This window comes from Mesoplodon mirus, assembly GCF_964341445.2.
Source record: "Mesoplodon mirus genome assembly, chromosome: 11".
NCBI classification, from domain to species: Eukaryota; Metazoa; Chordata; class Mammalia; order Artiodactyla; family Ziphiidae; genus Mesoplodon; species Mesoplodon mirus.
The window spans coordinates 24278966-24305907 of record NC_138987.1 but is presented as its reverse complement, the minus strand read 5'-3'; the positions used below and the strand labels follow the sequence as shown (position 1 = coordinate 24305907).

The 26942-nt window shown below is 38.4% G+C and overlaps 1 protein-coding gene across 7 annotated transcripts in view; it reads left to right on the top strand.

The window, feature by feature from the left end:
• Positions 1 to 26942, top strand: part of ANKS1B (ankyrin repeat and sterile alpha motif domain containing 1B) — a gene marked incomplete at both ends in the record, with an annotated part of 1184520 nt that overhangs the window by 40132 nt on the left and 1117446 nt on the right. The window lies entirely within an intron of this gene.

The window sequence follows — 26942 nt, the reverse complement described above, 5'->3', positions numbered from 1 at the left end:
TTTTGACACCTCAGACACTGTTGCCCCCATTTGGTTCCAAAACTTCCTGGCTTGTTTCTCACCGTGGAAAATGGGGAGACTTTAAGCCCTTGTTTTCTGGACTTGGATCTCTACACAGTATGGTCTCCAACCCACCCTGACCAGTCTTAATCACCTATTGCTCCCTGTGCCCCAGGGGGACAGTATGGCTTGACACTGCACATCAGAGTAGCTTTTTTTTTTTTTTTTTTTTTTGCGGTACGCGGGCCTCTCACTGTTGTGGCCTCTCCCGTTGCGGAGCATAGGCTCCGGACATGCAGGCTCAGCGGCCATGGCTCACGGGCCCAGCCGCTCCGCGGCATATGGGATCTTCCCAGACCGGAGCATGAACCCGCGTCCCCTGCATCGGCAGGCGGACTCTCAACCACTGCGCCACCAGGGAAGCCTTTAAAAGGGCTTCTCCTGTCTAACTCTGGAGTCCTGGCATTTAATCTCTTCTTTCTGTAGTTATCTTAGAGGATGTTGCCTATTTCTAGAACAGCCATTTACAGGTTTTAAGAGCTTATTATGTTGTCACTGAAAAAAACATGAACCAATAACCTCTAGCTTGAATTACAGAGAACATACATTTAGATTGACTGAGTTCTGAGTTCTTTCAGTCATCAAAATATTTACTGAAGTTCGGTGCTAGGCACTGGAGGGCAGGTGGATAGAAAAGAAAATGAGAGGATCAATCCAGCATACTTGAGATCTGACTAATAGGGGTTCCACATGTGAATGTGGATATCTAAGCCCTTTCGTGGTGACCTCTGACACTTGCTTTGGACTTGACTCTGAGACTTAATTTGGCCAGTGAGGAGTAGAAAATTTGATACAGAAGCTTAAAATACATTTCTACTTCCTGTCTGAAACCTATGTGATTATCATGAGAACGTGCTTGAGCTATCCTGCTAGAGGATGAGACTCGTGGAACAGGGCCTTATCTTAGCAATGCCATTTTAATTCAGCTAATGGCCAGCCCACCACAGAACTTCTTGCCCAGCCAAGACCAGAAAGAACTGCCTAAACATACCCAGCCAAGATCAGTGGAACTGCCTAGCTGACTGGTAGAATCCAGAACAATTATAAATGATTATTGTTTTAAGCCACTGAATTTTAGGATGCCTTGTTAGGCATCATTATTGTGGCAATAGATAACTGATACAAATAGAGAACAAGAAAAAGGCCCAAAGGAAATTACCAAAGAAATATTGCAAGAAAATTTCCTAGTACAGGAGGATAAAAGTTTGTAGTCTGAAAAGGCTCCCCAAGTATCTAGCATTATTAATGAGAAAAGACTGTGAAACCACGTCATGCTGAAATTTAAGAACATCATTAAAGTAAAAGTAAAATTAAAGTAAAATCCTGAAAGCTTTTTGGAGGGTATATAAAGCAAAAGAAAAAGCAAACATAGAAGTCACATAGAGATGAATAGAAATCAGAATGACATCAAACTTTTAATAGCAACAGTGGATTGTAGAAGACAGTGGTGCAAAGATTTCAAAATTATGAGGAGGACTTCCCTGGTGGTGCAGTGGTTAAGACTCTGTGCTTTCAACGCGAGGGGCCTAGGTTCGATCCCTGGCCAGGAAACTAGATCCCACATGCATGCCACAACTAAGAGTTCACATGCTGCAACTAAAGAGCCAGTGAGCCATAACTAAGGAGCACACATGCCTCAACTAAGGAGCCAGTGAGCTGCAACTAAGGAGCACGCCTGCTACAACTAAGACCTGGCGCAACCAAATAAATAAAATATTAAAAATTATGAGGGAAAATCATTTTCAGCATTATTTCTTTATGCAGCCAAACTATTGATTAGATGTGAGGATAGAATAAAGAAGTGCTGAGACATAGAAGGATTAAAACATTTATGTCTTATGTGTCCTTTCATAGAAAGCTTCTGGAGGATGAACTTGCATAAAAAAGAGGAGGAAATCCATAAAGAGAAAGACATAGGATGAAGGAAACAAAGGATTCAATATAGGAGGGCAGAGAAAAGAGTTTCTGTGGAAATAGCTGTTTATTAGTCTTAGAGAGCAACCAGTCCAGACTGGAGAAAAAGGATGGAGGACTGTGGAGGGTTTTGAGAGGAACAAATAGAAGCAGTGAAGGATTTGGTATGTCTGAACATTTGAAAAAAATTGACAGTTGACAAACGTGTTGGATTTGGAATAAAATAGTGATAGGTAAGTGATACAAATGATAATTATTAACTTCAGAAAGACATTTTTGTAAGTATGGAAACAATCACATTACATTATCTGGCTCAGTAATGAAGAATATCATAGTGATGTTTTAAACACTGACTCCTGATTTAGATATGTATTTCTATTGGGAGAAAATAGTGTGTGTGTGTTGCGGGGGGAGTGGGAAGAAGGCTGATGGTGTAAGAGAGCCAAATTCTCAATTACTATGATAGGAATTAAAATGATAATGTTGGAAATTGATCAATCAAGAAATAGCCACATAAGCTTCATATTTAGACCAGAAGAAAATACTGAAAAAGCTTATAAAGTGTGGGACTAGAGCACATGTCAGCAGATTTTTTCTGTTAAGAGCTAGAAAGTAAATGTTTTAGGTTTTATTGACCATATGGTTTTTGCTGTTGCAAGGTGAAAGCAGTCATTGATGATTCAGGAATGACTGGACATGGCTGTGTTCCAATAGAACTTTACAAAAACAGAGGGTGGGATGGATTTTGCCTGTGGGTCACAGTTTGCCAACAGTCTTGACTTCTATGGGGCAAAAGAGGGTGGGACAGAGATAATTTTCCCTTCCTAATTCAAACTCATTTATTGGACTTCCCTGCCTTTTTCCCCCTTAAATGTAGAGTAAATATAGAGTAATTTCCCATATTATCCCTCACATCAGTCCCTCTTCTCCTTTTTAACTGCTGAAATCCTAGTTTAGACTCTTGCCTGGATTAATGCACTAATCACTTAACCTCAATATTTGGCCCCCAAAACGTGTGTCCTATTTAATGTTTATTTGTAAAGTGTTTGTGCTGTAGATTATCTGAACTAAGTAAGTACACTCTCCAAATATTGACCCTATTTCTGTGCCATATGCTGTTTCCCCTGGAATTGTTCTCCTTCCTTAACATCTTAGCTTTTCAAAATTGTATATATTTTTCCAAGTGCTACCTGAAATAACTGCCTCCCTAAGAAACTGTTCCTCATTTCTCTCTACCAGCCTCCAAACCTCCATCCAACTAACCAACCAGAGATGATTTATCTATCCTTTGGGAGAGATTGAGTTTTGGGGTCAGTTAGTCCTGAATTTGAATCTATACCCTACTATATACTTGGTATATGACCTTGAAAAAATGTTTTTACCTTGTCTGAACCTTTGTTTTGCTTATCTATAAATACTTCATATAGTTCTTTACAGGGTTAAAGGTGGTTTAATATTGTTTTCTTCCCTTCTTTTCACTTTTAACGCTTAACATCCCTCAACCTCACATAGTCATTTGTGTGCTTCTCTTATCCCCCAACCTTTAGCAGTGTGAGCTCAAATTGTGTCTTCCTCATTTTAAATATCCTGAAGTAGTGCTCAGTAAACATTGATTTAATTGAATTGAATTAAGAAATATCTCACTGTTGATCTTTAGCTGAAGAACTCTGACTTTATGATAAAATTAGAGAAATTTTGTATTCTACAGTTTGCCTGCTCCCTAATCTTCGTTGCATGGTCCATTTTTTATTAATTCACTTCTGTTTTCTCCCACATTGCAAAGGAGATTGAGTGTTGGAGAAGGGAATACAGTGACTTGATTTTTCCTTTGATGGGGACTAACATATGTTTGTATTGAGTCAGCTACTCTAGACTCTGAATTCTCAATCAGATGGTCAGCGGTATTTAATTGAATTCCCAATATGTGTAAGGCTACACTGGGTGCTGTCACTTTAGGGAGGTGTGACCATCTGGAAGAACTTTTTTAAAGAGCCAGAATATGAGAATATGTCTCTTTGTATCTAAATTAAAATGGTACTAATTTTGGCAAAGTAAATAGCTGGCATAAATGCTGTCTTTTGCCTCCCCCTCCTCCCTTTTTATCATTTTTTCTTTCAGTCTCCAAGAAAAGGCATCCTTCTTTTTTGCTATGGCCAGTTTGATGTACTTTTTCTTCAGTTTCTTTCCTTCCTAATTACTGGTAATTTGTGTAACACAAGATTCTGATGTTTAAAATCTTTTAGCTTTTGTATCCTTTTCTAACTTTATTTTTTAAAAACTTATTTATTTGTTTCTGTCTGTGTTGGGTCTTTGTTGCTGTGCCCAGGCTTTTCTCTAGTTGCGGTGAGCGGGGGCTGCTCTTTGTTGTAGTGCACGGGCTTCTCATTGTGGTGGCTTCTCTTGTTGCGGAGCACGGGCTCTAGGTGCACGGGCTTCAGTAGTTGTGGTGTGCAGGCTCAGTAGTTGTGGCTCGTGGGCTCTAGAGCCCAGGCTGAGTAGTTGTGGCTCACGGGCTTAGTTGCTCTGCGTCATGTGGGATCTTCCTGCACCAGGGATTGAACCCATGTCGCCTGCATTGGCAGGCGTATTCTTAACCACTGCACCACCAGGGACGTCCTCCTTTTCTTTTTTTTTTTTTTTTTTTTTTTTTGCGTTACATGGGCCTCTCACTTTTGTGGCCTCTCCCGTTGCGGAGCACAGGCTCCGGTCGCGCCGGCTCAGCAGCCATGGCTCACGGGCCCAGCCGCTCCGCGGCATGTGGGATCCTCCCAGACCGGGGCACGAACCCGTGTCCCCTGCATCGGCAGGCGGACTCCCAACCACTGCGCCACCAGGGAAGCCCCGTCCTCCTTTTCTAAATTTAAATATGTATATGTGATAGGCAGAATCCTAAGATGCCCCCACTAATATTTCTTGCCATGATCTGTAGAACTGTGAATATGATGGCTGTTACTACCTTGATTATGTTAGGTTCCATAGCAAAAGGGATTTTGAGATAAGATTATTAATCAGTTGACCTTAAGATAGGGAGCTGGCCTAGATAGACCTCATATAGTCACATAACCCTTTAAAAGCAGAGTTTTCTCAAACTGGTAGTAGAAAGGGAAGCCAGAGATGCAAAACACAAGAAGGATCCATTTTACTGTTGCTAGTTTAAAGATGCAAGGGAATACGTTTAAAGGCTAGAGAGCAGCCTCTTTGTTGACAGCAACCTCCAGCCAATAACCAGCAAGGAAATGGAACCTTAGTCCTATAGCTGCATGGAACTGAATTCTGCCAACAACCTGAATTAGCAAGGAAGTGAACCCTTCCCCAGAGTCTCTAGCTAAGAGCCCAGCCCAGATGACATCTGGATTTTGTCCTTGTGTAACTCTAAATAGAGAACTCAGCTAAGCCCACATGGACTTCTGACCTACAGAATGGGAATAATAAGTTTGTGGTAATTTGTTATGTAGCAATAGAAAACTAATACAGTGCAGGTCTTCCCTATTAAGAAGTGAGTTCCATTTCCTGCCTCATTAATTGTTGCCCTGTTTTTCTTCTTTTCATTGTTAAATTTCTAAACTAAATTGTCTAACTCACCATCTCAATTTATACGCAACTTACTCTTTTTTGAATTCCTTTGCCTCTGTGTCTTGCCCCCAAATGACTTTCTGATGAACTAGCGACCTCTTCCTTACCAAACCTAAGGAACTCTTTTCCATTCTCATTTTCTTTGGTGTCTTGTATTATACATACTTGGTTTTATCTCTTGAAATCCTCCCTCCCTTCCTTCCTGCCTCTTTTTTGTAATACTATATGATTCTGATTTTTTTCTCCCTCCTTTCTTTCCTCTGTCTCCTCTGGTTTTTTCACAAATCTTGCTCACCAGTATTGGAATTGAATTTAGGAGCTATTGCAGGGGAACAGCAGAGGTGAATAAAGACACAGAGGTATGAAGAAAACAGTTGGGGCAGTCCAACTGAATTTTCCTAGACACCTTTGTTAGTGTAAGGCTCTTCCTAAAGAGCTAGATGTGCTCCTTGGCCATTTACCTGTAGATATTGTATAGCTATTGCAACAGTTACCTACCACAATAATGCTTCCTAACAAACCACCCCAAACTCAGTGGCTTAAAAGCAGTCATTTATTATTATTCATGCAACTGCTGATTTAGGCTGGGCTCAGCAGGGTGGTTTAGGCTTGGTGGTTAGGTGCGTCTGCTTCTTGTGGCAGGTTGTTGCAATATGGGTTGGCTCTGCTGGCAGTACCCCATGTATTTCTGTCCTCCTTGGAGGACTGGTCTAGCCATGGCTTGCTCTTCTCATGCCCATGACAGAGTGCAAGAGGGCAAGTAGAAGCATGTCAGGACTTTTTAAGGCCTGGTCTTGGAACTGGGACACATTGTCACCTCCACCTCATTTTATTAACCAAATCAAGTTACATGGCCAAACCACAGAGCAAGGGGTAGGAGAATACATACCACTGTGGATTTAATTGTATTCCCCAAATTCATATTTTGAAGCCCCAATGTGATGATTTTTGGAGATGGGAGGTAATTAGGTTTAGATGAGGTCATGAAGTTGGGACTCTTATGATGGGATTAATTCCCTTATAAGAAAAGGCACCAGAGGGCTTCCTCTCTCTCCCTTGCTCTCAGTCTCTGCCATGTAAATACACAGTGAGAAGGTAGCTATCTGCAATCCAGGGAGAGAGCTTTCACCAGGACCCAACCATGCTGGTACCCTGATCTTGGACTCCTTGCCCCCTGAACTGAGAAAATAAATTTCTGTTGTTTAAGCCACCCAGTCTGAGGTATTTTGCTGTGGTAGCCCAAATTGACTAATATATACTCCCGTCCCATTAGGAGGAGGAATTGCAAAGTTACATATCTGATAAAGGTCATTGATATTGGGAAAGAAGGAGAATTGGGGCAAAAAATGGAATCTCTTTCGGGCATTGTGTAGTATCTCGCATTCTCACCTCTTCCTCTCTTCACTCAGAGTAAGTGTATCTACTCTTTATAGCTCTTTTTTTTAATTATTCTGCCTGTATTCTATCAATATATTAGTTATTACAGGTTAGGTTATCATGCCATAACAAACAACCCCTAACTATCTCAGTGGCTTAATACAATCAGAGTTTATTTCTCTCTTTTGCAAACTTACTGTGGATCTGGGTTCTTCATGGTAGCTTCCTTCCAGATATTGGTTCAGCACACCACCCTGCATCTGTCTGTGGCACCTCCACGTTAACAAGTGATTGCCATGGGAGGACTGGAGGGCTGAACAGCAGCGATTAAGTTCTTTGGCCCCTAAGTGACACGTTATTGTTCCTATGTACCCAGAAGTAGAGAGGAAACATGTATTGATGAACATTAGCTACCACTAATACTCTCACCCCTTCCATACTTCAGTTTCCTTTTCGGGGCTTCATTTCCTCCTTCAGTGGGGAAGATGAGTTAAATGACTTTCCGTTCAGACATTCTACAACAAAACATTGCCAGCAGTCACTGCCTTGCTGCCTTGGTGCTGTGGGTCAAGTGCTTGTGACCTCCCTAGAGTCACCCTTCTTTATGAGAAATATCTGTGGGGCATCCTAGAGGACCTGCCTCGCAGACCTGGCTCATGCTATCATGAGACAGTTGTTTCTGTAAAAGAAAGTATATCCACCTTAACGTGGTGTCTGACATCTTCTAAATCTAGCTCCCAAAATTAGTTTTCTAGGATCATATACTATTTCAACTTCAGTCCAAATGGACACGTTACTGTTCTTTAGATATGGCCTCGACCTTAATCTCATATTTTTTTAATCCTTGTCCACTCTTCTCTAGACATACTGGCCATTTTTTTGGTTCCTCAGACATGCCAGGCTTATTCCTGCTCAGGGCCTTTGCATTTGCTATTTCTTTTGGCATGCACTTCCTCAGCCTGGCTCTGTCTTGTTACTCTCTTCTCAGATGAAATGTCACTGTCTTTATACTGCCTTATCTAGAATACCCCTCTGTAGTCACCACAGCATAACACCTTCATGTCATTTATTGCTATCAGAAGCCATTTTGTATGTTTATTTATGTTTATTGTCTGTCCTTCCCAATTAGAATGTAGGCCCTCTGACAAGGGACCTTGTCTTCTTCATTGCTGTATCCCTAGCACTTAGAACAGTGGTTGGCACATAATAATCCCTCAGTAAAATTTGCTGCTAAACTGATGCCTGACTTCTTAGCACTTGGTCTCATTACTTCCTTTACCCGGACCCCTCTCCCACCCTATCCCCATTTAAGAATGTCTAAATCCTACATTTTCGCCAAGATCAGCTTAAAGGCCACTTAATGAAATTTTCACTTATCCATGTCTTCAGTTCTTCCTTAGCAAGAAGGCATCCCTTACCTCCTCTCAATACCCATAGTATCCAACAGAAAATGTTTACAGGCATCATTCTCAAAGGACTACAGTATTTTTTGATCCATAGTGCTTAATCTCACAGCAACCCAGTGGTAAAGTCCTCAGATGAAGCAGCTTGGAAAGGTCCTGCAGCTTGTGAGAAATCCCATCATGCCTAGAAACCATGTGTCTTGCCTTGAGTCCAGCATCCATTCCTCTACATCACAAGTGACATTAATTTTCTTTCTTTTTTTTTTTTTTTGCGGTACGCGGGCCTCTCACTGTTGTGTCCTCTCCCGTTGTGGAGCACAGGCTCCGGACGCGCAGGCTCAGCGGCCATGGCTCACGGGCCCAGCTGCTCCGTGGCATGTTGGATCTTCCCAGACCGGGGCACGAACCCACATCCCCTGCATCGGCAGGCGGACTCTCAACCACTGCACCACCAGGGAAGCCCCTCATTTTCATTCTACATGTTGGTTGTTGGTTTTTTACAAATAAAGTGTGGTCTCTGTCCCAATAGGAACACCATCACTTTGTATCTAGTTTTTTCCTTATGTGTCTGGGTGTCTAGAGGCATGTACTGGGTATTGTGATAACCCTGAGGAGGCAGCATTTGAGGGCTAAGGACCAGTGGGAAGGGGGCCTGCAGTGACTTCCCAGAGGAGGTGCTTTGTGAATCTGGTCTCAAGGGAAAAGAAATCAGGCAGGTTGGTAAGAAAAGATGAAAATTTTGCATTGAGACAACTGCAGGAACGAACTTTCAGAAAGGATATTCCCTGTGCCCAGGTACAAGAATTCCCTTATTGGAACTGTGGTCGAAGTCACAGGCACCTCTCACTTGATTCTGGAGCGTGGAGATGAGGTGAAGTCTGATGTGTCTTGAGAGGAGGAGTGCCCTGCTGCTCCCAGGCTGCTAAAGCTTCTGCAGGTTTAGGGATTAATGAAGAGAAAATCAGCTTGGGAGGTGGAGTGGGGAAAAGTCCAGAAAGGATTATCTGAGAAGGGCATTTATAGATTGAAAGATTAGAAACATGGACAGCTAAAGCCAGAAGAGCATGGAAAGGATTCAGTCCAATATCTGCACTGGGCATGTCCTATTTTATGCTGTGTTTTTATAACCATATCACTTGTGTCTACAGTGGCATCTAATTTGTAATTAGGATGCTTTCCCTTGCAATTATTAAAAGGCTCTACCTAAATAGCTTTAAAGAAGGGGATTTATTGGATCATGTAACTGAAAAGTCCGAAGAAAGGATTAGTTTCAGATGTAGTTTGGTCAGAGAGGCATTATTTTTCTCCATGATTTTCTCAACTCTGTCCTCAATGTTGCCTTCATCACAAGCTGGCTTCTTTTTGGTAGTGAAATTGCTGCAGCAAGTTCCAGACCTTACCTCAGCACATCTTGTCTTTCAGAAATATCCCTTTTTTTCATTAAATCAAAGTCCCAGGTTTCATTCTGATAGGACCAACTTGGGTTCTGTACCCATTCCTGAATCAAACATCCTGATAAGGCAGATAATGATTATGCTGATTTTTGAGGCTGCTCAGGGTCAATCCCTTTTGCTAGTATAATAGTGGAATTAATTCTGCCCAAACTACAGGACTGCTATGCAACAGGGGAGGGGCGGAATGGATGTTGGGGAGGCATTCTGTCATGTCTATTGTATTATTCCCTTTCCTCTGGAAGCTTAGTAGACTTAACGAAGCTCCATGAGCTCAAGACTGTTTAATCTGTTTAATTTGTTGTCCAGTGTATATTCTCCAGTTTCGAGTTCATGTTGGGCACTCAGTAAATATTTATTGAATGAATATTTTATGCATCTTTGTCTCTTTACTAGCTCCTCTTCCTCCTCCTCTCTGGTTCTTTCCTGCTTTAAAAAAATGTTGCTATTAATTTTTGTCCACTTAATCCTTTCCACCCAGCTATAACATGGAACTCATGTAGTCTTTCTTATCCTAAAAAATCATTCTGTTTCGCCATTCTCCTCAAATTACTGCCCCATTATTTCTTTTTCTTCACCATCAGACTTCAGGAGAGTAGTGTGCTCTAGATATCTTCACTGCTTCATCACTCACTGATACTTTAACTTCTTGCAAACTGAATTTTCCCTTATCACTCAGCCACTCTCTCAAATGTCCCTAGTACATTTCTTTTGTTCCCAAATCCAGTGGCCTTTTTCTCAGTACTATTTTTCCGTGATTTCTTTCCTCCATCTAACACTATTGATGGTCCATGCCTTTGAAAACACTTCTCTTTGTCTTGATGATACTTCTGCTTCTCTGATGGCTGTTATGTCTTGTTTTGTTTAGTTTAGTTTACTGAACTCTCCTTTACCTTCCCTGATCTCTTTAAGTGCAGATAGTCTCCAAGGTTCTACCTATATTATCCTTTCTTATCTTTCCCAGTTCTCAACCTCAACTCTCATATTTATGTTAGATGTTTCCCAAATCATAAGCCCTTACCTCTGTTCTGTTTTCCAGTCATGAATTTGCACCTGCCAGCTGACTATTTTCACTTGGATATTCTATACAAAGCCAACATGTCAAAAACTGTCCATAGACCCTTCCCTGTCGGCCTTCTTCTGCTCTGTTCTATACCATTCTCTTAGTCATATACATTCAAAGCTTAAGCAGAGTCTGTGACTTCTCCCTTTCTTTACTCACCATAGCTTCAATTTTCCCTGCTGGAACTGCTTAGAGAGACTGTCAACTCTGTAAGGTAAAGGACTATGGCATGTTTATTTTTCCTATCTCCAGCTCCTAGCACAGTGTCTCGTAGATACATAGTAGGTGCTCAAAAGATGTTGATCTAATGGATGACTGATTTTCTTATTGATTTCATCTGTGTAATACACCTGTGGTTATTTTTTTTTTAACTTCTAATTACCACTGCTTTTATTCTAGTTCAGGTCTTTGCCATCTTTGATTTGGACTCTTGTAATGACCTCCTAATAGCCTTGTCTCTTTTTTTGTGATCTACTGTATGTATTATGTTAGAAATACTTTCTAAAGTACAGACCTAGTTATATCACTGCACTCCTTAAAAACTTCAGTTACTCTTTATTACCAAACCTAATAAAGTAAAAGTTCCCTGGTTTGATTTTCAAGTTCTTTCATGATTTGACCCTAAATAATCTTTTAGTATTCATGTTCCTTTCTTCTTTATTTTTTAGGTAAATTGTTACTTTCCTGCCTCTGTTTGTTATTCATTTATTTAACAAATATTTACTGAATGTCCACTATGTACCAGATACTCTGCTAGGTACCGGAGAAACAATTGAAAAAGTGATAGTCTTAGCCCTCTCAGAACTTGAAGTCTAGTTGGGGAGAGAGATGTTAAATGAATAATTACACATATAATTCTCTCATTGGAGTTATGAAGGCTTATGCTATTGCCTTTTCTTTTTCTTGAAATGAAGCCTACCATAATGCTACATACTCTAATGCTGTCTTTTAAATCCTGACTCAGATGCTGTTTCCTTAATGACACCTTATCTCAACAGGAAGTCATTCTCCAACTCTGGTTCCACCTTATCTGTATCTTCTGATGACTTACATCACTTTTTGCTTTGTTTTATTATGCTTGAATATTCTTTCTCTTACAAGATATTTAGATGCTTATTAAGAAATTTGAACCACTTTCAAGTCAATCTTGAATATCTCTGTATTTCTCATAGCAGATTGGATGCATTAAGTAAGTTGTAGTATGGATCAGTCTTCTCAAGATTTTACCCTAAGTATCACCTTTTTTTTTGGGAATTATTGATCTTATTTGAGACAAATCTAGTAGTTAGTAGATTCTAATTAAGTTTGCTGGTAATCATATCATACTTTAGGGTAATTACTGAATTATAAATGAATAATTTTTCTAAGTTTCTTTTATTTACTATATTATCTCATTTCATCTCCATAACAGGCCTATCAAATAAATTTGGGAATCTATTAATGCAGATGTTCATGGTTTGGAGAAGACATTGTCTTTTTTGTTTAGCTTGTTTTACTCATTTTATTTTGAGGTCTATGCATGTTGTTGCAAATAGTAGTAGTTCTTTTTAATTGTTTTATAGTTTTAGTGTATAAATGTACCACAGTTAATTATCCATTTCACTGTTGCCAAACAATTGGATTGTTTCTAGTTTTGGGCTATTATGAAGAGTGCACCTATGAATATTCTTACACATGTGTTTTGGTGTATGTATGTATACACATATATATGCATTTCTGTTATAATCATAGAAGTGGAATTTCTGGGTTACAGAGTAGGCATAATATTAGTTTTACTAAATATTGCCAATTAGCTTTTCATAAAGTTTGTACAAATTTACATTCTCCAAAGCAATATATGAAGTGTCAGTATTCCACATCCTTGACAACACTTGATATTGTCAACCTTTGAATTTTAGTTATTCTGGTGGGTGTGTTGTGGTATCTCATTGTATTTTACTTTGCATTTCCCTGATAAGTGATGACGTTGAACACCTTTACATATACTTATTGCTCATTTGGATATCCGCTTTTATGAAGTGCCTATCATGTCTGTTTCAGTTATTTATTGCTGCTTAAACCAACAATAGTTTATTATTTTTCACAATTATATGGGTTGCCTGGGAAGTTCCTCTCCTGGTTTTGTCTGGGCTCATTCCTGCAACTGCATACAGCTGGGGGGTGAGGGGGAGCCTCTTGGGCTGGAAGGCCCAAGATGGCCTCACTTACTTGTCTGTCAATTGGTGTTGTCTGTGGCTAGGACACCTTGGGTTTCTTCCCTGTGACCTCTCATTCTCCACTAAGCTAGTACAGCTTCTTTACATGACAGTCTCAGGGCAGTGTCCCGAGAAGGAAAAGTGGAAGCTGCAAGATCTCTTAAGACCAAGCCTTGGAAGTTATGTAACATACTTCCCCTACATTATTTTGATGAATGTAAATTATGACCAGCCCAGATTCATGGTATGGGGGAATAAACCTCACTTCTTCATTGGAGGAACAGCTATGTCATGTTGCAAAGGGGTCTACTTGCCAGAATAGGAAGCATTTGTAGCTATATTTTACAACTTCCCACAAAGTCTTTTGCCTAATTTTTATTGGGTTGTCTTACGGATTTATAGGAGCTCTTTAATATATGTATTGTGAATGTCTTCTACCTATCTGTAGTTGGTTTTCTGCTTTTTAGTGGTGTCTTTTGATGTATTGAAGTTATAATTTTAATGAACTCTAATTTGCCAGGCTTTTCTTTTATGGTAGTACTTTTGTGTCTGGTTTTGCCAGAGCTTTAGTAATTCATTTAGAATAATAGTGCTTCTAGGGCAAGGAAAGGAACATTATTATCTATGACAAAGCCATTTACTCTCTCTTACATTCATTTATTCATTTAGCAAACTGTTGTCAGGTATTAATCAGGAAGTCAGGTACTTATAAAACATGTATTTTTAAAAAGTTTCATGACCTTTAATGAAAATTAGTATGTTTGGAACAGGTTTTTGAGTTGATTATAACATTCTGGGAGGTAGACCTAGTTTAAATAGTAGATCTCAAAACAAATTTTAATCTGAGACATTTTCAAATTGCTTTGAGCTGGTATAAAACTAGACTTATAAACAAATTATTGTGCTTGTGGGAGTTGAGCATTAGCTATTCTTTAAATTTTAGGTATCCTTTAAATTTTAAAGTTTAATCCTTTAAAAATAAACTTTCCTATCTTGATTCTGGGCCAGTTATCTCATTGAAATTCTCCCTTCAGAGAGGTCTTCTCATCCCCTTTCTTAAATGGTATATTGTTTATATCTACATTACTATCATATTCTCATCTGTCTTGTTTGTTATTAGACTTATTTCTATTTTTTCTAGCCTATGAGATTGTTATTCATTCAATAATTAACACAACTGTATGAATGATTACCATGTGCACTGAGTATTGGCGTGATATTGGGCAATAAAGTGATTCCAGCCTGTAGTGGATGTGGAGTTTACTGAGAGATAATGTAAGTAAATATGTAGCATAGCAAGCGCTGTGATAGAAAAAGTAGAGAATACTGTAGGAATGCTTAGAAAGGGTCCCTACCCCATACTTGAATGTTAAAAGGAAGACTTTTTGGAAGAAGTGACATCTAAGCTAAGACTACTGGCTAAGCAACAAGGTAGGTGGACCAGATCATATGGGACCAGATAAATTATATCAAAAGAATTTGACTTTATTCTAAGAATAAGGGGAAGTCACTGAAGGAGAGAGAACATCATTATTGCTTTCCTTACTGTTGTTGTCTAACAAATTATATTAAATTTATAAATCAAAACAACTATTTTATATTACTCATATTTTTAATGGGTCAGTAATTTTTTGCTGGGCAGTAATCTGTCCACTGGGCAGTCCTTGTTTGGGGTCTTTCAGTTGTAATTGATGTCCCTGGGGCTAAAGCAGTATGAAGGTTCAAGTGGGCTTGATATCTGATGTGGCTCACTCACATGGCTGGTGTTGATGCTGGCTGTTGGTGGGCACTCAGCTTTGCTACTCGTCAGAGCAACTACATGTGTCCTCTCCAGCATGGCGTTTTTACATGGAGGCAGGCTTTGCTTAGAGGAAGTATCTGAAGAGAATCAAACATATACTTCATGGCCTTTCCTGACCAAGCCTTGGAAGTTATAATAGTGTCCCTTCTGCTGCCTTTTATTGCTACAAGCTAGTCACTAAAGTTGGCCTGGATTCAAAGGTTGGGGGCATAGATACCTTACCTCTTGATGGGAGAAGTATCAGAAAATTTGCAGACATGTTTTAAAACCACCACAGCCTTTCCTCTGGCCACAAATTATTTATAATCCTCTCTAATGCAAAATTCATTCCCTCCCAAGTCCTCCTCCACTCCAAAGGCTTATATGTTCTGGCAGAAGCTCAGGATCTAATCATCTAAATCAACTCCATGTGCACATGAGGTTCCTAATGTGCAGTTCCTCAGGTATGATTCCTGTGAACCAAAAAGATAAGTTCTCCCTCCCCACATAGCCACTATACAGTAGTGATGCAGGGAATAGTATAGCCATGATAGACACTCCCATTCTAAAAGGGGAGAAATGAATGGTATGTAGCAGTTTTGAAATCTAGCTGGGCATGTGTTGCCATTTTCTTGATTAGGGGTCAGGACTGCTCATTAGAAATCATTCCCTGTTGCTCTTGGTTCTGCTCTTTGGGTTCTTGATTCTGCCTTCTGAATCATTCTTTATTTTCCTTAAGAAATGGTTTTTACAGTTGGGTAGATTTCTCAGCTTACCTATTACTCATAGAAGTTTGGGTGTCCAAAGCCCTCTTTACATTTTGTACTTTTTCCATACATTTCAGTTTAAGCTGGGAATACTATTTTTAAAATTTTCAATTTTATACATTTTTTTTTGTGGCCGTGCTGCATGGCATGTGGGATCCTAGTTCCCCAACCAGGGATCGAACCTGTGTGCCCTGCAGTGGAAGCGCAGAGTCTTAACCCCTGGACCGCCAGGGAAGTCCCCACTTTTATACAATTTTTAAAGGTTACTTTCCACTTACGGTTATTACAAAATATTGGCTGTATTCCCTGTGTTGTATAATACATCCTCGAACCTATCTTACACCCAGTAGTTTGTACCTCCCATTCCCTCACCCATATATTGCTCCTCTCCACTACCGCTGGTAACCACCAAAGTTTGTTCTCTATATCTTTGAGTCTGCTTCTTGTATGTTATATTCACTAGTTTGTTGTATTTTTTAGATTGCACATATAAGTGATAACATACAGTATTTATCTTTCTCTGTCTGACTCATTTCACTTAGCATAATGCCCTCCAAGTCCATCCATGTTGCTGCAAATGGCAAAATTTCATTCTTTTATGGCTCAGTAGTATTCCTTTGTGTGTGTGTGTATCTCATCTTCTTTATCCATTCATATGTTGGTGGACACTTAGGTTGTTTCCATGTCTTGGCAATTATAAATAATGCTGCTGTGAACATTTGAATTAGTGTTTTTGTTTTTTTTCAGATATATACCCAGGAGTGGAATTGCTGGGTCATATGGTAGTTCTATTTTTAGGTTTTTGAGAAACCTCCATACTCTTTTCCACAGTGGCTCTACCAGTTTACATCGCCACCAAGTGTTCCCTTTTTCCACATCCTCACCAACATTTGTTATCTGTGTTCTTTTTTTTTTTAATTTTTATTGGAGTACAGTTGATTTGTAATGTTGTGTTTCTGCTGTAAAGCAAAGTAAATCAGTTATATGTATACATATATCCACTCTTCTATAGATTCTTTTCCTATATAGGCCATTACAGAGTATATTGAGTAGAGTTCCCTGTGCTATACAGTAGATCCTTATTAGTTATCTATTTTATATATAGTACTGTGTATATGTCAATCCCAATATCCCAATTTATCTCTCCCACCCCACTCCCCCATGGTAACCATAAGTTTGTTTTCTACATCTGTGACTCTATTATCTGTGTTCTTTCTGATGATAGCCATTCTGACAGGTGTGAGGTGATACCTCATTATGGTTTTGATTGGCATTTCCCTGATTAGCGATGTTGAGCATCTTTTCATGTGCCTGTTGGCCATCTACATTTCCTCTTTGGAAAAATGTCGATTCAGTTCTTCTGCCCATTTTTTAATCAGGTGGTTTGTTTTTGTGATGTTGATTTGTATGAGCTATTTATTTATGGGATATTAATCTCTTATCAGTCACATTATTTGCAAATATTTTCTTCCATTCAGTAGGTTGTCTTTTCATTTTGTTGATAATTTCCTTTGCTGTGCAAAAGCTTTTAAGTTTAATTAGGTCCCATTTGTTTATTTTTGTTTTTATTTCCTTTACTTTAGGAGAGGGATCCAAAAAAATATTGCTTTGATTTATGTCAAATAGTGTTCTATGTTTTCCTCTAGGAGTTTTATAGTATCTGGTCTTACATTTAGGTCTCTAATCCATTTTGAGTTCATTTTGAATATGGTGTTAGAGAATGTTCTAATTTCATTCTTTTACATGTAGCTGTCCAGTTTTAAGCTGGGAATACTTTTGTTAATACAGTTCCCTTAGAAGTTTTGTGCTCTTTCTGGGGATGTTGTTTGCTCCTTTAGACAAAATCACAACCATAAACCTCTGCAAGCCTGGTCCATCTTTATCTTGGGGTTCCCTGTAAGGCTACTGAGGAACCTGGCCAATGCTACATGTTTTAGATTTTTGTTAGAGCATTTCTAGTACTAAAATTCTGTCTTTGTTGTTACTACTGCCTTCCAAATTACCCCAAACTTAATTGTTTAAAATAACATTTTGCTTTGCTCACAATTTTATGGGTTAGATGGTTGTAGTCAGATCTTGGCTGTGACTGTGGACATCTGAAGGCTCAACTGGGTTGGTTGACAAGATGGCTTACTCACACACTGGCAGCAGATGTTGTCATGTGGGTGCTAAGCTGAACTGTTGATTGGAGTGCTTACATGTGGTCTCTCCAACATGGCAATGTCAAGGTACTTGGATTTCTTATGTGACCTCAAAGTGAGTGTTTCAAGAGAGCCAGGTAAAGCTGTATGGCCTTTTCTGACCTAGCCTCAGAAATTACAAAATATCAGCTCTGTTGCATTCTTATAGTTACAAGCAACTTACCAAGGCTGACTGATTCAAGGGGAGGGCACATAGATCCTACCTCTCAATGGGAGGAGTGTCAAAGAATTTGCAGACTGATTTAAACCTTCCACAGTTACCATAATCATAGCATACACTTATTGAATGATTTTAATGTATCAGGTATTTTGATAAACACTTTATGTGAATTACATTATTTACTCCTTACCACAACTTCATGAATTTTTTTTACTATTTTATAACCATTCTGTAGATAAGGAAGGGAGACTTGGAGAGGTTAAATAACCTGACCATGGTCACACAACTAGTAAATGATAGAGTCTAGACTCACATTCAATTCTCTCTGATCCAAGAGTCCATAGACTTAACCATAGCTAAGCTGGCAATTTATTATAAGTGAAACAAAATTGTGTTTTAGATAGTTCATTCTTGGAAGCAGAGAGACTAGTTGGAAGCTATTACTACCATCAGCTGCTTGTTTTATCTGTCTTCACACAAGGTAAGCAATAGAAGGAGTGAAAAAAGTAGGAGAGGGAAGGGTATGTATTAATAAATATTGGCAGGAAAAAAATGTAACATTTTTAGGCCAGAAAGAATTTCTGTGGTTCTAATGATTTTCAATAACTATTTGTTGTTGGTTTAAATTATTCACCATCTTCACTCTTCATCACTTGTCATCTACCATAATGTTTTAGTTTATTCATTCAGAGAGTCACACAAGTCCTTAGGTCTGACCTAGTATATGCTCTTCGTATTTTAAAGGCAGAATAAAAATTACTGGGCTTTCTTCTCTCTCTACCAAAGGTACCTTTTTCAGCTGCTTGTTAGACTTGAGAAAGATTTGAGGTGTGGGGTCCTCTGAGATTTCCTGTCAGGGGTTGGCAAACTATGGTCTGTGGTCCAAATCCAGCCTGTAATTTGCTTTTTGTAAATAACATTTTAGTGGAATGTAGCCATACCCATTCATTTAAGTATTGTCTATGGCTGCTTTTATGCTATGATATTGGATAGCTCTCGAAGAGACTATATGGCCTGCAAAACCTAAAATATTTACTATCTGGCACTTCACAGAAAAAGTTTGTAAACCTCTGTTCTGTGTAATATAGGGCATATATAGGTCATTCTGTTGCATATGTGAGATGCTTAGTGCAGGTCAGGGTGCAGTCTTGGGGCATACTGGCCACACATATTATTGTATGTCTTAGTAGCAGAGATCAATGACTAAGTCAATTATTGGTGCAGAGATCCAGAGGCCTCTTGAAGGAATTCCAGCAAATAGGATAGAATAACCATGTTAGGATGAAGCCACTCTATTTGTTTTGTACTGTGAGATAGATGTTCATGAATTTGGTTCATCAGGTATTACTCATAACTAGAAGTAGTAGGTGAGAGACCAGTATGTGACTCTTGTCCCTGACTGAGGCAAGAATAGAGATCTGTAGGTTATCCTTAATTTACTCTGCATTTTTTTCCATTTTTGCCAAAAGCCTTATAATATTTTTGTTTTGTTTTGGGCCCCTGTATGTTGGTTTTAAACATTGTAACATTTAGTGTCTCTTTGTATCCAGGAGATATGTTGGTTTACATTATTGTGCATTTCATTTATTCTCACGACCTATTTAGGACACTGTTGTTTTAGCCATAGGACTGACCCAGATGTCCACAACTGGCATCCAGAAAGAGATACCTCCAAGTACTGTTGGAGCATAGTCGAGTTATGCTTTGCACACTTATCTCTAGGCATGTTCTCAAAATTTATTTAGAGTAAATGTATATTCTTTCCAATGATTTTGCTTTTATTTCCTCAGTTTGGGAAATGTGATTATGCATCTACTATGTTACAGGAATGATTTTCTCAGACAGCCGTGAATATTTTATCTACCTAAATTGTCAGTGAAAGTAATTTTTAACCATTAATGATTTGCAAAAAGCATTTTTACTGTAATTAAAGGAAATTAAAATAACTCTCTTAAATATGCAATAAAAGTTAATTTAATTAGCTGCCCATTTGGAAATAGGTTATTGATTCACTTTTCCTATGCACAGAAAAACTAACTGAAATAACGTAGTGTATCTTCTTTTACAACAGAGAAAACTACATTACTCTAAGCATGTATTTGTCCCACATTTTGTGTTTTACAAGTAACTAAATGAATTTATTCTTTAAAAAGTGAACATTAAATAAATACAGTGACAGCTGAGTACTTTTTATCTTACTCACTGTCAAATAATAAAAAAAAATCTTTTTAATTGTTTCTTTTTAGTTACATTTATGATCCTAAGAAAATTGTGCCAATGTATCACTTCTGTTTCTTATGGAAATATTTGTGCTACAGTAAGCCTGTGATGATGATACTTCTGAAAGAATGATGGTAAGAACCTTCGGATGGTATGTAGGCTTACTATAGTTTGTTTATAATGAATGTGTGTCTCAAAGCAGGGGCTAATTGTCATTTAAAAGAAGATGGTTAAAAAAAAAGATATATGTGAGGTGACAGATGTGTTAATCAAACTTGATTGTGGGAATCATTTTACAATGTATAAGTGTATCAAATCATCATGCTGTACACTTTAAATATTATAATTTTATTTGTCAGTTATACCTCAGTAAAGCTGAAAAAAAGATGGCTTTTATTTTATTTTTTTATTTTTTAACATCTTTATTGGAGTATAATTGCTTTACAATGGTGTGTTAGTTTCTGCTTTATAACAAAGTAAATCAGTTATACATATACATATCCCCATATCTCTTCCCGCTTGCGTCTCTCTCCCTCCCACCCTCCATATCCCACCCCTCTAGGTGGTCACAAAGCACCAAGCTGATCTCCCTGTGCTATGCGGCTGCTTCCCACTAGCTATTGGTTTTACATTTGGTAGTGTATATATGTCCATGCCACTCTCTCACTTCGTCCCAGCTTACCCTTCCCCCTCCCCGTGTCCTCAGGTCCATTCTCTCGTAGGTCTGCATCTTTATTCCCGTCTTGCCCCTAGGATCTTCATGACCATCTTTTTTTTTTTTTTTTTTTTTAGATCCCATATATATGTGTTAGCATACAGTATTTCTCTTTGTCTTTCTGACTGACTTCACTCTGTATGACAGACTCTAGGTCCATCCACCTCACTACAAATAATTCAGTTTCCTTATTTTTATGACTGAGTAATATTCCATTGTATATATGTGCTACATCTTCTTTATCCATTCATCTGTCGATGGACACTTAGGTTGCTTCCATATCCTGGCTATTGTAAATAGAGCTGCAGTGAACATTGTGGTACATGACTCTATTGAATTATGGTTTTCTCAGGGTATATGCTGAGTAGTGGGATTGCTGGGTCATATGGTAGCTCTATTTTTAGTTTTTTAAGGAACCTCTATACTGTTCTCCATAGTGGCTGTATCAATTTCCATTCCCACCAACAGTGCAAGAGCGTTCCCTTTTCTCCACACCCTTTCCAGCATTTATTGTTTGTAGATTTTTTGATGATGGCCATTCTGACTGGTGTGAGATGATATCTCATTGTAGTTTTGATTTGCATTTCTCTAATTATTAATGATGTTGAGCATTCTTTCATGTGTTTGTTGGCAATCTGTGTATCTTCTTTGAAGAAATGTCTATTTAGGTCTTCTGCCCATTTTTGGATTGGGTTGTTTGTTTTTCTGATATTGAGCTGCATGAGCTGATTGTAAATTTTGGAGATTAATCCTTTGTCTGTTGCTTCATTTGCAAATATTTTCTCCCGTTCTGAGGATTGTCTTTTCGTCTTGTTTATGGTTTCCTTTGCTGTGCAAAAGCTTTTAAGTTTCATTAGGTCCCATTTGTTTATTTTTGTTTTTATTTCCATTTCTCTAGGAGGTGGGTCAAAAAGGATCTTGCTGTGATTTATGTCATAGAATGTTCTGCCTATGTTTTCCTCTGAGAGTTTGATGGTGTCTGGCCTTACATTTAGGTCTTTAATCCATTTTGAGTTTATTTTTGTGTATGGTGGTAGGGAGTGTTCTAATTTCATTCTTTTACATGTAGCTGTCCAGTTTTCCCCACACCACTTATTGAAGAGGCTGTCTTTTCTCCATTGTATATTCTTGCCTCCTTTATCAAAGATAAGGTGACCATACGTGCGTGGGTTTATCTCTGGGTTTTCTATCCTGTTCGACTGATCTGTATTTCTGTTTTTGTGCCAGTACCATACTGTCTTGACTACTGTAGCTTTGTAGTATAGTCTGAAGTCAGTGAGCCTGATTCCTCCAGCTCCTTTATTCATTCTCGAGATTGCTTTGGCTATTCGGGATCTTTTGTGTTTCCATACAAATTGTGAATTTTTTTGTGCTAGTTCTGTGAAAAATGCCATTGGTAATTTGATAGAGATTGCACTGAATCTGTAGATTGCTTTGGGTAGTAGAGTCATTTTCACAATGTTGATTCTTCCAATGCAAGAACATGGTATATCTCTCCATCTATTTGTATCATCTTTAATTTCTTTCATCAGTGTCATAATTTTCTGCATACAGGTCTTTGGTCTCCTTAGGTAGGTTTATTCCTAGGTATTTTATTCTTTTTGCTGCAGTGTTAAATGGGAGTGTTTTCTTAATTTCACTTTCAAATTTTTCATCATTAGTGTATAGGAATGCAAGAGATTTCTGTGCATTAATTTTGTATCCTGTTACTTTTCAAAATTCATTAATTAGCTCTAGTAGTTTTCTGGTAGCATCTTTAGGATTCTCTATGTATAGTATCATGTCATCTGCAAACAGTGACAGGTTTACTTCTTCTTTTCTGATTTGGACTCCTTTTATTTCTTTTTCTTTTCTGATTGCTGTTGCTAAATCTTCCAAAACTATGTTGAATAATAGTGGTGAGAGTGGGCAAGCTTATAATTTTCCTGATCTTAGTGGAAATGGTTTCCATTGAGAATAATGTTAGCTCTGGATTTGTCAGATATGTCCTTTATTATGTTGAGGTAAGTTCCCTATATGTGCAGTTTCTGGAGGGTTTTTATCACAAATGGGTATTGAATTTTGTCAAATGCTTTCTCTGCATCTATTGAGATGATCATATGGTTTTTCTCCTTCAATTTGTTAATATGGTGTGTCACATTGATTGATTTGCATATATTGAAGAATCCTTGCATTCCTGGGATAAACCCCACTTGATCATGGTGTATGATCCTTTTCATGTGCTGTTGAATTCTGTTTGCTGGTATTTCGTTGAGGATTTTTCCATCTACGTTCATCAGTGATATTGGACTGTAGTTTTCTTTCTTTGTGACATCTTTGTCTGGTTTTGGTATGAGGGTGATGGTGGCCTCGTTGAATGAGTTTGGGAGTGTTCCTCCCTCTGCTATATTTTGGAAGAGTTTGAGAAAGATAGGTGTTAGCTCTTCTCTAAATGTTTGATAGAATTCACCTGTGAAGCCATCTGTTCCTGGACTTTTGTTTGTTGGAAGATTTTTAATAACAGTCTCAATGTCTGTGCTTGTGATTGGTCTGTTTATATTTTATATTTCTTCCCGGTTGAGTCTTGGAAGGTTGAGCTTTTCTTAGAATTTGTCCATTTCTTCCAGGTTGTCCATTTTATTGACATATAGTTGCTAGTAGTAATCTCTCATGATCCTTTGTACTTCTGCAGTGTCAGTTGTTATTTCTCCTTTTTCATTTCTAATTCTACTGATTTGAGTCTTCTCTTTTTTTCTTGATGATTCTGGCTAATGGTTTATCAATTTTGTTTATTTATATTCTCAAAGAACCAGCTTTTAGTTTTATTGATGTTTGCTATTGTTTCCTTCATTTCTTTTTTATTTACTTCTGATCTGGTCTTTATGATTTCTTTCCTTCTGCTAACTTTGGGGATTTTTTGTTCTTCTTTCTCTACTTGCTTTAGGTATAAAGTTAGGTTGTTTATTTGAGATGTTTCTTGTTTCTTGAGCTAGGATTGTATTGATATAAACTTACCTCTTAGAACTGCCTTTGCTGCATCCCATAGGTTTTGGGTTGTTGTGTTTTCATTGTCATTTGTTTCTAGGTGTGTTTTGATTTTCTCTTTGACTTCTTCAGTGATCTCTTGGTTATTAAGTAGTGTATTGTTTAGCCTCCATGTGTTTGTATTTTTTACAGACTTTTTCCTGTAGTTGATATCTAGTCTCATAGTACTGTGGTTGGAAAAGATACTTCATACGATTTCAATTTCCTTAAATTTACCAAGGCTTGATTTGTGTCCCAAGATATGATCTCTCCTGGAGAATGTTCCATGAGCACTTGAGAATAAAGTGTATTCTGTTGTTTTGGATGGAGTGTCCTATAAATATCAGTTAAGTCCATCTTGTTTAATGTATCATTTAAAGCTTGTGTTTCCTTATTTATTTTCATTTTGGATGATCTGTCCATTGGTGAAAGTGGGGTGTTAAAGTCTCCTACTATGATTGTGTTACTGTTGATTTCCCCTTTTATGGCTGCTAGCATTTGCCTTATGTATTGAGGTGCTCCTATGTTGGATACATAAATATTTACAATTGTTATATCTTCTTGGATTGATCCCTTGATCATTATGTAGTGTCCTTCTTTGTCTCTTGTAATAGTCTTTATTTTAACGTCTATTTTGTCTGATATGAGAATTGCTACTCTGGCTTTCTTTTGGTTTCCATTTGCATGAAATATCTATTTCCATCCCCTCACTTTTAGTCTGTATGTGTCCCTAGGTCTGAAGTGAATCTTTTGTAGACAGCATATATATGGGTCATGTTTTTGTATCCATTCAGCCAGTCTATGTCTTTTAGTTGGAGCATTTAATCCATTTACATTTAAGGTAATTGTCGATATGTATGTTCCTATTCCCATTTTCTTAATTGTTTTGGGTTCGTTGTTGTAGGTCTTTTCCTTCTCTTGTGTTTCCTGCCTAGAGAAGTTCCTTTAGCATTTGTTTGAAATCTGGTTTGGTGGTGCTGAATTCTCTTAGCTTTTGCTTGTCTGTAAAGGTTTTAATGTCTCCGTCATATGTGAATGAGATCCTTGCTGGGTAATCTTGGTTGTAGGTCTTTCCCTTTCATTACTTTAAATATGTCCTGCCACTCCGTTCTGGCTTGCAGAGTTTCTGCTGAAAGATCAGCTGTGAACCTTATGGGGATTCCCTTGTATGTTATTTGTTGTTTTGCCCTTGCTGCTTTTAATATTTTTCTGTGTATTTAATTTTTGATAGTTTGATTAATATGTGTCTTGGTGTGTTTCTCCTTCGTTTTATCCTGTGTGAGACTCTCTGTGCTTCCTGGACTTGATTACTATTTTCTTTCCCATATTAGGGATGTTTTCAACTATAATCTCTTCAAATATTTTCTCAGTCCCTTTCTTTTTCTCTTCTTCTTCCGGATACCCTATAATTCAAATGTTGGTGCATTTAATGTTGTCCCAGAGGTCTCTGAGACTGTCCTCAATTCTTTTCATTCTTTTTTCTTTATTCTGCTCTGCAGTAGTTATTTCTACTATTGTATTTTCCAGGTCCCTTACCTGTTCTTCTGCCTCAGTTATTCCGCTATTGATCCCTTCTAGAGAATTTTAAGTTTCATTTATTGTGTTGTTCATCACTGTTTTTTTGCTCTTTAGTTCTTCTAGGTCCTTGTTAAGCATTTCTTGTATTTTCTCCATTCTATTTCCAAGATTTTGGATCATCTTTACTATCATTATTATGAATTCTTTTTCAGGTAGCCTGCCTATTTCCTCTTCATTTGTTACATCTGGTGGGTTTTTACGTTGCTCCTTCATCTGCTATGTGTTTCTCTGTCTTCTCATTTTGCTTAACTTACTGTGTTTGGGGTCTTCTTTTTGCAGGCTGCAGGTTTGTAGTTCCCATTTTTTTTTTTTAACAGCTTCTATCAAATCTTTAATAGAAAGTGATTTAACTTAACTTCAATATACAGTCATTAGAGGGAAAGGAGTAAGAATATTAACAGAGTATATAAATTTCAATATACAATCATTAGAGGGAGAGGAATAATATTAGCAGAGTATATAACAGAGCATACATCACCAAATTGGGCTGACTCCTACTTCCAGATCCAAGTGGTAGCTAGGAATTCCCTTGAACAGCAATCTGGAGTTCCAGTTGGGAAGGTCCCGGGCGGTGAGTCCACCCCACGGGTGGGACTTTAGAGTGCTGCCCAGAGGAGTCATGCTTTTAACACCAAGCTGCAAGCTGATAGTCATCAGCTTGTGTGCAAGTATGCAGCTCTGGCTATTATTGTAAATGTTTTGATACTTTAGTTGTAAATCTCAGAATGTTTGCTGAATTCCAGGAACTGGCCAGATTCCCAAGTCCCAGGAAGCTTTGTGACTTACTCCCTTCTTTATCTGTTGGCTCCCAAGACTGACTAGCCCCGTTTCTGGTGACCTGCATATAGTCTAGCAGCTCGATGTGTAGCTCTTTCAGAGTCTTTGTTTAGTCAAAAGCCTATTGTTGTCTCTGAAGCCTGAACAAGACTATTTTATTAGCCTCCCCAACAACAACTTGGCTCTTTGCTCCAGAGGGATCCCACAGACAATGACAGCTTTTGGATTGAAACACTTCCTCTATGATGTTGGGTGTACATTTGTCTTGTCTTTACAGAGTGGCCACAGGGGTTTCTCTCGGCACTATCTGCCTTCTGAGTGGCTTCCTGGACATTAAGTTTTGCCCCAGAACCTCTTGGTGGATGGACTTCAGAATTCAATCCCCCCAAACGCATTGGCTTCTTTACTTCCCTTTTCTGGTTCCTTCACCTGTTGGTAAATGTCTATATTCCTATGAATGTGATTGGTCCTGGAAACAGCACAGATGTGTGAAAAAAATTTTTACATACTGTCTTTCAGCCACGTCAGACAGAAATCTCAGCTTATTACCTGCATTCATATTTTATCCCCTGGATGTTGTTTGGGCTTCAAGATCTGGACTAGTGGGTGCATGATATTTGTCCTGCACAGATACAAGCAGTGAGCCCAATACATCCACAGCAACAGACTTTACTCCAGACCTCCCCACGTGGCCAGAGCCACTTG